General features: G+C 40.1%; 2 long non-coding RNA genes across 15 annotated transcripts in view; one reads left to right on the top strand and one right to left on the bottom strand.

The window, feature by feature from the left end:
- Positions 1-7,115, top strand: part of LOC144205714 (uncharacterized) — a 42,264-nt gene extending 35,149 nt beyond the window's left edge. For 2 of the 14 annotated variants that reach the window (XR_013328180.1, XR_013328179.1), the window contains exons 3-10: positions 113-201; positions 264-442; positions 534-4,813; positions 4,985-5,070; positions 6,514-6,569; positions 6,633-6,717; positions 6,776-6,871; positions 7,043-7,115. This is a non-coding gene — a long non-coding RNA (uncharacterized LOC144205714). Of the gene's footprint in view, positions 1-112; positions 202-263; positions 443-533; positions 4,814-4,984; positions 5,071-6,513; positions 6,606-6,632; positions 6,718-6,775; positions 6,872-6,925 lie in introns of all 14 variants that reach the window. The other 12 variants (XR_013328176.1, XR_013328185.1, XR_013328183.1 and 9 more) reach the window with 11 other exon arrangements.
- Positions 7,116-8,123: 1,008 nt separating this feature from the next.
- Positions 8,124-9,783, bottom strand: LOC144205609 (uncharacterized). The gene is made up of 3 exons (XR_013328139.1): positions 9,689-9,783; positions 8,308-8,365; positions 8,124-8,227 (listed from the first exon to the last, which is right to left on the bottom strand). It is a non-coding gene; the product is annotated as an uncharacterized LOC144205609 (long non-coding RNA).
- Positions 9,784-12,886: the final 3,103 nt, after the last annotated feature.

The following is a 12,886-nucleotide window of genomic DNA, read 5'->3' as shown; positions in this document are numbered from 1 at the left end:
AGGGGGGGGAGAAGGAAAAAAAAAGGGAATTAAACACAGCCCTCCCATGTTTTTGTTAGCATCCCCCGGGCACATGCAGACAGTATTAAGTTGAATTTTTTTTTCGACACAGGAAGGCGCTGCAGATGTTCCTGAGAGCTGGCTTGCAGTTTCTCTGTTTTCCTTCTGCTCGTCTGTTCCCAGCTCTTCGGAGTTGCCAAGGTGCTCTCTTACTCAGAGCTTGCTAGCTTTTGTTTTTCCTATAAGAGCGAGTGCTCCAACAGGAGGGTCATCTCCAGGCCAGCTCCAAATGAGAAATAGTTGGCCGGGTGCCCTGGCGGCCGCTCAAATCCGCCCTTTTGAAAAGATTACTGTGCCGCTGCCGCCGCCGCCTCCCGTGGGCCGTGCCAGATCTGCTGAAGGGAGAGGAATGCGCCGGAGGAGGGTGGGGGGGAGCCACAAAGTAGGGGGCACATTTCATTCGACCTCTTTCCCAAAGTTTTTCTCATTACTTTCCGTCTCTCTTTTTTTTGACACGTATTTTTCTATTTCAGCTTGCAAGCCCAAGATGAAGAAAAAACATCGTATCCGATTGGGATTTTCCATTCTTTTTGTCTTGTTTAGTTACTTAGGGACATGTGATGAATGATCAGTTAATAGTGTTTGGTCAGCCGCAGGTTATCTTTTCTCAGGCGGCTAACTGGAGAGATTCCAAAGCAGGAGCAGTAAAGTTGATTTGTGGAAGCATTTCAAGAAGCCCCAGACACTTGGGAGTGGTGTACATGTCTCTTCCGGCCTGTCAAAAGAAGTACTACCCCACCACCCCTGAATCGATTGGTCTCTCAGTTTTTATTCTTATCCCTTTATACCGCAAGTGACTGCAATTTCTGGTCCTTTGTAAAAAAAAAAAAAAACTACCTCACGAAGACCCAATGACCACATTGGTGGACATCACATATTGGGTCATGTAGTATTATTATCATTTGTTATATATATGACTCAAAACGGAATGTCCCCCTGTATGTAAACACAAGGTTTTTTTTTAATCAGCGATCATTCACTACCAGTCAAAATGGATTGAAAATCTGGCCTGGTCAATGGCACCCAATCAGGGTTGAATAATATATGACACACAGACAAAAAGTACATGATTGGCGTTGGCCATGCACTACCAAATGAAAAGCACCTCTTATAACGCCTGACCTAATTGAAAATATCACATTGATATATTCCGGCTCAGATTACATCCTCCCTTGCTTTCAGATAGGATTAACCTCAGAAAAGAACTATATTTAGTAGGATTGAAGATAAAAGGAAAAGCAAGAGCTAGAGTCGATGATCATCAAAGCTCGCCTTGCGGGGAAATGAGTTGTATTTATGACAAAATGCTACTGTCGTATGTTAACAAGGTGTATCACAAAAGAAAACACCTTTTACTTATTCTATTTTTCTGTTTTGCCAACATGTTTCTTCTCAGATATCATTAACTGCTGATTGCCATGGCGTGGGTGGTCTTTATCTGGGAGTCAGGAAGCAGAACCAGACCCATAAACACTTTGACTCACCGCAGAGGAAGCCCCCTTGAGTGTCGACCCCACCCAAAGTTTCCCCCACCAAACACCAGCCTTTTTCCCTAAATGAACGGAGAAGATAAATATGGAAACCTGGGGCGAATTTCAGCCACTTGCAGTTTTTATGAGAGCAGCCCATGCACAGACGGCATCCAAATTGTGGCGAAAACAACAACGAGGCTTTGGCTGGCTTCAATTTGTTCCGGGAAACAAGGATTGTATGTGGGCAGGGCGGCGCTATCCGTCGAGTCTACTCCATGCTGACACCAAAAGAATGGCGGCGTGTGTTCCTGAGTCACATCGTCTGCTTAGCAACAAGCGCTCCGGAGAGAGCGGGACAAAGCGACGTGATTGGGAGAGACAAGGACCCTCAGGACATCAAGCGCTAATTGCAAAGCTGTTTTCGCCTCCATTTTACAAACATGCACTTTGCCAGGGAAGGAGTTGCGTAACAGGGTTTTTTACACCAGAACCCCTCCTCCTCTTCCTCTGCCTCTCACTTTCTTTCCATCCTCTCATGCACACCCCTATCATCTTCCTGGCAACGCCATCTTGTCTTTTCTGAGGGCTGCGCAGAGACAGCCAATGCTGGGAAAGAACGTGGCCATTTTCACCACACCAAAAAAAGGAGGTCATTGTGGCATTTAGCATGGAAAAAAATTGCTACTTCATTCTCAATGACTCCCATAATAGTAAATTCATCTCACAACATCCTTCATTTTAATAGTGTTTACAAAAACTCATTGTTATTGTTCTTTTCCTTTAGAACTAACAATAAGCCCACTTTTTCTCTTTGTATTAGTCACTAATACTAATAATTAGTGCAAAGAATGAGTAAATTATCAAATTGTTTATTAACAGAATTTTCCTTTTACATTATGAACAATATATCATGAACAAGAGAATAACATACGAACATAAAGTATGTGCAATTTTAACAACGCTACTACACATTTAAACATATTTAAGTATTGTACATACACTGCGCTCCCTAGTGGATAATACAAGAACTACACATTTTAAAGACAATTCGAATTTTTTTATACAATGCAGCTTTCTTCCAGGGCCGTACCAAACCACCAGACGGGCCGGATCCGGCCCACGGGCCATATGTTTGACACCACTGCTTTAGAGTGAATCTACTAGTCTCTTTTGTTTAGATGTGTAAACTAGATTTGCACCGACAGCTAAAAAAAAAAAGCAATTTGAAGTTTCCCTTTAAAAACAAAAACAAAACAATGCACTCCAGCCACACACATAATGACAGAGAAAAACACTTGTGCATGGGATACTGCCAAACACATACACATACACATATAAACAAACCAACAGTTACTTTTTATTCACATGCCCGCTGGTGCAAAAATAACACACACAAGGTTTTAACTGTCTATCGTGGGTAGAAGACTTAAATAGCCAACACACATATACTTACTGGTGATCTCACCACATAAATGAGAGTGAACATGAAGTATTTGTTGCCACAGGTCTAAATGTGTGTGTGTGGGGTACATCCTCATGTGGGATGGGACGTAAGTGATAATTAGACATAGCTATTGTGTGACTTTTTGTTCGGCAAAGTTTCCACACTAACCCCAGAGGGTAAAAAAAAGAGGACTTACGTAATGGCAGTATTACTCAACTGTGATTACAGTCTGTCATGTGAACACCAGGGAAAAGATTGCACTATGTGCCAAGGTCTGAGTGCATGCACAGTGACTGCAGCACAAAACATTTGACTTCCACACTTTCATTGATATGGAAAACCTCTTCATGAGAGAGACAATGTCTTACTATATTTTCATAAACATTGCACGCATGGTATTGGCCGTACACACCTTATTATGTGCTCGGGTAGGACTAGAGCCGCCGTCCACAATCAACTTCAAGTTGACGCCCGGTGCGCCAAGCATGTTTGGATTTCTGTGTGCCTGCTAAGCCAGGGTTGAAGAGAGGATAGGCTAAAAATAGAAGCGTTTCATGAAAACATCAGAATGGGGAATCATTCTACTGCAAAGGCTAGTTTCATAATCGCCCCAGAGAAAGTGAGGCCTGTCTGTTCCATTTGAGCTCCCTTTTGCACCACTTCACTTTTGGAGCTCAAATGTATTTAACCTAATGTCAGCTCTGACTATTCATGCCCCCTTTATCCAAGTCTTATCCTCCGTCAGGCCACGTTTGTTACAACTAATGCATTTACTATGAGAAACGCCGGTAAAATCGATCTTGTAAGGTGTTCCTCTCTTAAATTTATCTACAAAGGTCTTGGTCAATGCTTTTTTTCTTTTGTGAACTAGTCAGTCTAATGCGTCCCACTCCAAAGATCTTAGTATAGTGTATTTTGAGAGCTCTGTTCATATGATACTTCATCTTAACAACCTTTGTTCATGCATTCTCAGGTTCCTTTTGTTTCCTGATTCCTGTGCTTCCAAGCAGAACAACATTTCCTTGGGTCCCAACGGGAGTTGCTATGCACCTCAGTTCCCCTTCTGCTATATTCACAAGCAAGGCTCTATGTTCTCAAAATAGGATTTTCTCAGCTTCCAGGGCATCGGCTAATGGAAACATGTTTATGGCCAAGCTCACTAGAGGCTGGAAATACAAGCAAATAAAGGCATACCCACAAAAGTGTCTCTGGCTATTTTGAAAACTCTTCACGCTGCAATATTATGATAGGAATATAGTATGTCCATAGGTGATGTCCCATAAGAACTAATAAACATTATGGAATGATACTGTTATCGGCAGAGGTTGACAGGTAAAAAACAAGTAAGTAAAAAAACAAACACCAAAGTGCATGTCATCACGATGTTCATAATGTGCAATACTACCGTATTTTAAAGGATTAAAGCCCAATCAAAAAGTATTTACTGCATCCCCTACAGACGTTAGGATGAATACAATTTTTTTTGGGGTATGAAAGCCCAATCATCATCGTATTTACAGCCCCATTGACTAATGCATGTTATTATGAAAACGATGTATTTTTCTTTTAAGTATTAAAGTCCAACCAAAAAGTATTTACAGCCCCTCCACACAAACATACACTGACTAATGCACGTTATTATGAAAAAAAAAAAATTATGTGTCGTTTTTTCAATGGGCGTGACCGAGGCCAGAGTTCAAATAGCCGACGTCAAACGCCGAAATGGCTGATGGGTCAGGGGGCAGGAATGGCGTCCGTGCGCTGCAGAACAGCTCGAAAGTGACGATTTGCCGACGAAGTCCTGCAAAACTTCTCACAGAACGATGCTGCACAGTTGGTACGTTGTCATTCGGGGATTTCGAACCCCCAGTTCTCGTCTTAAGAGTGATTTTGGACGCGATGTAGCCCCATGTGCATGCAGACAGCAAAATGTTTGCAAACAAATTGGCTACATTGCGTTACCGATCGCTCCTTGTTTAAAAAGAAATCATTCCATTGTATGTTTCAGTCACTCAGCGAACACCGACTGCTGGGAAACATCAAGAATGTGGCCAAACCGACCAGAAAGGAGCAGTTTGTCGACGCCATAACAAAGTGAGTCATTTTTAAATAGTTCCGATTTTTCTCAATCCGTGTAATATTTAAACGCCAGCGTTCAGTGTTCAGGGCTTTGCGCAATTGGCTCGATTATTATCATGATACATTCAGTTATTTTTAAATAACAAAAAACTGGATAAGTCACCCACACAAATGTCATTAGTGGGTGTGTTAGGAATAAACAGTAATCCCTCGATTATCGCGGTTAATGTAGACAAGACATGGCTGTGATAAATGATAAACTCTAAAGTAGGCTCATCCCTGTTGAAGTAAATTAAATAAAAATACTGTAGTGGCAAGTGAAGGAGTAGCTTCCGCGGCTTTTCACATCTTTCTGAACTTGCAAAAAAAAAATCTGCCATGTAGTGGAACTGACCATAAATAACTTATAAACTTTCAGCCCCTTAACCTTTTTAAAGACCTCAGGGCTTGGACCTTTTCCATATTAGTTTTGACAAAACAGATTTATTTAACAATCAATAGTGCAGGTGTCATTTTTGACTCATTTAAATGAGAAAAACAAGCTCTTAATATATTTATTTTTTTAAGAATGAATGGATTTGAAATAATTCACTTAAAACTTGAAGCAGAAGTAGGATTCGTTTTAACCTTGTAGGGCCCGGTCCAGTGTTTTCAAATTTCCCACCACATGATCAAGATCCTGATATATTTTCAATCTCTACAGCAGACTGTCTAATATTGCCTTTTGATGTTCGGCGCTAGTCTGTACTTTAATCTATTGTGCCTTCACTCCTTTTTTTGGTTTCCTGCCTATGTTGAGATTGGTTCTGCCAGAGCCTATCTCGACATAGGCAGGAAACCTGCTCCCCTTGGCTGGAATTCTGAAAAACAAAAACAAAAAACATTTCCAACGTCCTGCCTTTTAATTTGAAAAAAACTCATAGGTTTGTTCTGCCTGAGCGTATCTATGAGTTTTTTTTCAAAATAAAAGGTAAGACCTTGTGAATGTTTTTATTTTTCAGAATTCCACCCAAGGGGGACTAGGTTTCATGTCTGAGCCTATCTCCACCTAGGCAGGAAACCTGAAAAATAAAACCATTTCCAAGGTCTTGCCTTTTATTTTGGAAACTTGTAGATTTGTTCTGCCTGAGCATATCTGAGTTTTTTCAAAATAAAAGGTAAGACCTTGTGAATGTTTCTATTTTTCAGAATTCCACCCAAGGGGGACCAGGTTTCATGTCTGAGCCTATCTCCACATAGGCAGGAAACCTGAAAAATAAAACCATTTCCAAGGTCTTGCCTTTTATTTTGGAAACTTGTAGATTTGTTCTGCCTGAGCATATCTGAGTTTTTTTTCAAAATAAAAGGTAGGATCTTGTGAGTGTTTTATTTTTCAGAATTCCACCCAAGGGGGACAAGGTGAGCCCTTCTCAATGTTTTTATTTCACTCTGTACTGACCCCTTTTTTTTGTTTTTCAGAATCCACCAGAGGGGACCTGGTTTCTGCCTATGAACAGATAGCCTCAGGAGGTTAGGTAAGAACCAATCTATGAAGTTTTTCAAAATAAAAGGTGAGCCCTTCTCATTTTACTTTCCAGAATTCCACCAGGGGGCAGAATGCATTTTTCTAATGATGCTGGAGCACCAACGGGAACCAGTCTATGAAGTTTTTCAAAATAAAAGGTGAGCCCTTCTCATTTCTTTTTTATTTAACTCTGTACTAAACCCCCTTTTTTTTCAGTTTTCCAGAAATCCACCAGGGGGTGGAGAAGATTCGATTTTTTACAATGCTGGAGCACCAACGGGAACCAGTCTATGAAGTTTTTCAAAATAAAAGGTGAGCCCTTCTCATTGCTTTTTTAACTAACTGTACTAACCCCCCTTTTTTCAGTTTTCGAATCTTCTCCACCAGGGGGTGGAGAAGATTCGATTTTTTACGATGCTGTAACACCAGCGGGAACCTATCTACAAACTTTTTCAAAATAAAAGCTGATTTCCTGTTTTCCAGATTTTCTGCTGGTGACTAGAGGAATTACTTCATTTTATTCAAGTTTTTCAAAATAAAAGCTTTGAAATGTATACATGTGTTGGTCTTTATCTAACAAAAAATGTAAGTCACAATCAGAGTTAAAAAAATTTATTTACAAGTAAACATTTGAAGTTCAGCATACTTAAGAAAACATTTGTAGATTGACAAAAATGGGGGATAAACACTTAGAAAAAAAAATTGACAAAATGGGGGATAAACACTTAGAAAAAAAAATTGACAAAAAATGGGGGATAAACACTTAGAAAAAAAACAGGGGAGATAAACACTTAGAAAAAGAAATTGACAAAAAACAGGGGGGATAAACACTTAGAAAAAAAAATTGACAAAAAACAGGGGGGATAAACACTTAGAAAAAAAAATTGACAAAAAACAGGGGGGATAAACACTTAGGAAAAAAAAATTGACAAAATGTGGGATAAACACTTAGGAAAAAAAAATTGACAAAATGTGGGATAAACACTTAGAAAAAAAAATTGACAAAACAAGGGGGATAAACACTTAGAAAAAAAAATTGACAAAAAACAGGGGAGATAAACACTTAGAAAAAAAATTGACAAAAAACAGGGGAGATAAACACTTAGAAAAAAAATTGACAAAAAATGGGGGATAAACACTTAGAAAAAAAATGGGAGATAAACACTTAGGAAAAAAATGACAAAAAACAGGGGAGATAAACACTTAGAAAAAAAATTGACAAAAAACAGGGGAGATAAACACAAAAAATAAATTTTGAAAAAAGCAGAGGGAACACCTAGAAAATAAAATTTGAAAGAAAGGGGGATAAATACTGAAAATGAATATTTAAAAGGTGGATAAACACTTAGAAGATAAATCTTTGACAAAAGCAGGGGGGATAAATCCTTAAAAAAGCAGGGGGGATAAACACTTAGAAGATAAATCTTTGAAAAATTGAGGGGGGGGTGGGGGGCCATACACAAAATTCAAAGGAAAAAACACTTTTCTTGGTCCAATATTAAATGACAACCCTCTTAACTTCAAGATCTAGTCAAAAAGCTGTGGAAATGAATGGCCAGTGAAATGTCATCATGATTTAGGCTTTTATTGAATTTGGATTTTCAGAAATACAGACACCATATGATCCAAGAGAGACATCTTCAAGTGGGCAACCAAGATACCTCAGGCCTGTTGTGTGCAAGAAAAATAGCAAAAGTTAAAATATATAGATACTGGAGATTCAACTTTTTTGTGGGGGTAAGTTTTACCTTGATCACTCCCATCAGTTCTGTAACCTCTAGGCACACAGAAAGCTGCATCTTGGTGCTAAACAGAGAAAAATTGTACACACACAAAAAGCACAAGTTAGCATATATACAGCCTGGAGATTCAATAGGTAGGCTTAATTTTTTTTTTTTTTATGGGAAGTAGTTTTATCTTGATGCTAAACAGTGAAAACTTGATTTAACCAAGGCATTTGAGCGTTGCCAACCAATTACAGCATAGAGAAATCTTACAATAATTTTAATAAACCATCAAGATAAAGAATGAAAATAAGTTAGCGAGTGCTATTTCCCCTTTTTTTCCAGACAAGGTGATTAAATATACAGACTGAGGTTAACAGCTAGGACAAGGGTGTCAAACTCGGGTTGGTTCGCGGGCCGCAATAAGGTCAACTTGATTTCACGTGAGCTGTACTATTTTGATATTTTTTTTCTATTTAAATAGGATCAAAAAAACTGCACTGAAAGCTCTAAATATTCAGTTTTTTAATAGAACTCAAACAAATGTTTGAGCTTTTTTTTTTCTTCATGAGGGAAAATATCTTGTAATAATTTGTTTTTCATTTCAAAAGGAAACAAAATATTTTGGGGAAAATGTTCAATATTAGCGTGCTAAACAATTTTTAAAATAAATGTATTTTTAGATTTTACAATATGCTTTTTTAAATATAAAAAGTAAAAAATTGATTAAAAAAATAATTATTGATTTAAAAAGGGGGGAATGTGGTAATATAATATACATGTATAAACTTCATTTAAATTTGATCCTAACAAAAAGTCAGCACTCATGATTTACTTTCTCGGACCGCACAAAATAACAGTGGGCCAGATTTGGCCCGCGGACCACAACTTTGACACCAGTGAGCTAGGAGAAAGTTGGCTTAAATTTTGTATACGTGATTTTTTTGGAAAAACAGAACAATTACAAATCGGGAACGGGTGTTTAGCAATCAGAATGAAAACGATTACATACAAAACAAAAAGAACTAAGTCGTGCCCCTGGATGTCATTCTGGTGTGAACACTTACCTAGGAAACTGTCGGTTGATGTCTTGCATTGTTTGATTAAATTTAAAGTCTTGCTACACGACTCAATAATGGAGAGAAAACGGACTCAATAATGGGGAGAAAACAGAGATCATGCTTTTTTTGTCAAATCGTGACGTTAACACTAATGCTGACTAGTAACATGATGTGGCACAAAGCCAGTCGAGAAAATAACCCCATACTTAAATTGTCGACGGTGTGTTAAACCTGGCATTAAACTAAGAGATTTGTTGGCGTTTTGGGCTCAATTAATTGCTGAAAAATCTCCCGATCGCGTGATTAAAAACGCATTTAGGCCAGTGAATTGCTTGACTCCATACCTCGTTGGCGTTCACCATCAGCGTGGGGAAAAAGCGTTCCAAAAGGAAGAGGTACTGCGCATGCACTCAATTATCTCCTTTACGTCACCAATAGGCGTAACCACGCCGATATTGTCCCGTCACATTGAGGCGTAACCACGCCCATATTGTCCCGTCACATTGAAAGTAGAAAAGACGGTGAGTTGCTTACCGCGCTCCTAAGAGGTGGCTTGTTCTCACAACCCGTCTAAGTTTAGAAGATGACAATCAATAGTCGTGAGTTGTGTGGTCTTGATGCTATAAAACAGCATACCTGTCAACTTTTGACACTCAGCACTTTAGTACACACTTTTTTAAAATTATGACAGAACCCTTCTCACAATACACACATAATGAGCATGCAAAATGTCTCCATCCTCAAAATCAGCACAATTTATGAAAATCTTCACCAATGAACGACTGCAATGGCATAAATACCACTGCCGAGAAGCAATAAAATTGGGATGTTAACAGATAACGGTGTAAAAATAACCCTCATCGTTGAGAAGAAATCAAGTGATTGGATTCATTCATAATGCCAAAAGCCAGACCTGTCTCCACCCACCACTTAACCAAATAACCTGCCAAATCAGGCCAGCCACCGCCAGAAGAGCGCTGAATCAATGCATTCTCCGATCAATAGTCTTATTCGAGCTGAAGCTGAGTGGTGAACAAAGCAGATTAGCTGTGTCTCCACAGCATGTCTCTTCAGAATGAAGAGCACCCCACAATAGGTCACCCATCACAAGGTCAGTCCACTCTTGTCAGAGCCACTGTTTGTTGGCTCCTCGCCATATTTGATTAATAGATTCAGATTCTGGGAAATAATGATTGGGACCACCATCTACTCCAGTCAATCATGAATCTCAAGCTCATTGATTTTTAATAACGCCAAACTCTCATAAGGAATGATGCTTGCATTATTGCTATTTCCCCAGTATTCAAATCATATACATGTTGCTTTGCTTCCAGATAGTATCGATTAAAGATGTCCCTTTTTTTTAAACCCATGTATTTATAGAAATCAAATCGTTCTCATACCACATATTCCCAAACTAGCTTTGTTGATGTAGTTTACTCATTTCTTGCCACTGTACACGATAGATGGAAACATTTTAAATGGGCCTGAGAACAGTCATCGTCAGTCTTTTTTAGGTACTCTGGTAAAGATATATTTTTAGAAATGTTTCTCAACTACCACAACATATTAACTAGTTTAAATATTCCCAGGAGTGCTGCACGAAAGCTGAAGGTTGACTGAGTTCAGTGTGTGACTATTTGTGCAGTGTGAATCAAGCACAGTCATGTTTTCCAAAGCTGCAACATGCCTGTAGGGTCACCGGTCGGGTCACTTTTGTTGCTATTTTACACACAAGCATGTCTGACAGCTTACCAAAAGACACTCGGGACTCTGTGAGTTCACCGAGGGAATGAATGAGGTGTATTCATACCCTAAGGCTACTTCGCTTGGGCTACGTGGGATTCTGCAAATCTTTTCAGCAAGTAATATGCTTACAATGATTAACAAGACTGTTCACTGGAATGTACATAGGATTACCTAACAGATCATTTTTTCATCCATTAAACACAACAAAGAATATGCAAGCTATGTCGGGGAGAAATGACAGTGAATATTTACCAGGATAGGACAAGACAAATAAGTGCTCTTGGTGTGAAATCAGAGATGACTGTGTTTACTTTGAGGGGGTCTTGCCATATGAGACTCCCCTGCTTAAAAGATGAATGGGCTGCTCTTTCCTCATGTCCAGAGAGAGAGAGAGAGAGAGAGAGAGAGAGAGAGAGAGAGAGAGAGAGAGAGAGAGAGAGAGAGAGAGAGAGAGAGAGAGAGAGAGAGAGAGAGAGAGAGAGAGAGAGAGAGAGAGAGAGAGAGAGAGAGAGAGATAGGGCTCCACCACATGAATGGAAGGCTCTCTCTGTTATAGTCTGGACTAAAAACCAGCACTAATAAGGGTGGGTGGGGGATAGTGTTCCGGTTAGTTTTGCACAAAGGCCACCTATGCCTGGGAGGCCATTGATGAGTTGAAGGCGGGAGTGGAATGGAGGCCAGGGGACTATGTGATGACTAGGCTGTGAACGGCACTGTACTCGACTGTGTGATTAATGGTTGCAGCCAGCATCTTCACAGATTGGCCTTCACCCTCCACGCTGAGATCATCAGCACCCCGCTCCCTCCTCTTGGGTTACTGCGTTGCATCTCGAAACAAGAGGCATACTTTAGCATACAGACGATTCCCTGAAGTAAATGTAACTGTCATTTAGGTATCGTTTTTACAGTCAGAGAGCCTGCAGACTATGGCGATCGATCTGTGGAGCCTTGTAAGCTAGCTCAGGGTTTATTTGCAGCTGCCCTTACTGGAAAAGAATCCCTTGTGCAATCTGTATTCAGCTGATCCTATTATACCCTGTGAATAATTGATCCAACTGTGAAACTCAACCCTGTCACATGGGTGAGATGACATCATCGTTTAAGATTGGAAATGGACTCCTGTGCGGCTGCATCGCCTCTAGTTGTTTGCTCCACAATCGCTCTACTGTATCTGATTACCTACCGCTTGTGAAGGACAAAAAGTAGAGAATGAGGGCGGAAGGGGTGCTGGCGCTGGTGTTATCGTGCTCAGCAAGACTGTACAAAGACAACCGACTTACTGATAGCGCTCATGAGATGGTCACAAGCACTTCTCTGCTAGTGTGAAACCGCTAAAGAAGGGAGCAACAAAACAATCCTTTCATCCCAAATGTAACTCAGGAGAACCATCTTTCCTTCCATCCTCATGGGTTTTATTGACTTTTCTTACAGGGTTAGGAAAATTGTGTGGGACAAAGGAATACCTCATACGAACCAGATGGACTCGGTGTGGGTCGATTACGTCCCTGGCCGTGAAATAGGGTGCAAATAGGAGCCATCTTTGACCCCGGCCTTGGAGGAAGCTTATATTGTAATATCTAATGAAACCCCTCCTAAGAGGGGTCTGTCTACTCTATACCGCTTGACACCTTTTCATCCCGATCCGCAGCACAAATGAGAACAGGAGGCTGTTGAACATGGAACATCTTGTGTGAATTAGAGTGGAAGCCTTGGGCAGAGACGGACAGGGGGGAGGGTGCTGTTGATGTCTCCTTGCTTTCTCATGAAAGAAGGGAAGGGTGTGTGGGCTTCTC

The sequence above is a fragment of the Stigmatopora nigra genome, chromosome 12 (genome assembly GCF_051989575.1).
Source record: "Stigmatopora nigra isolate UIUO_SnigA chromosome 12, RoL_Snig_1.1, whole genome shotgun sequence".
In the NCBI taxonomy this organism is placed as follows: domain Eukaryota; kingdom Metazoa; phylum Chordata; class Actinopteri; order Syngnathiformes; family Syngnathidae; genus Stigmatopora; species Stigmatopora nigra.
This window is presented reverse-complemented; position numbering and strand designations above follow the sequence as displayed.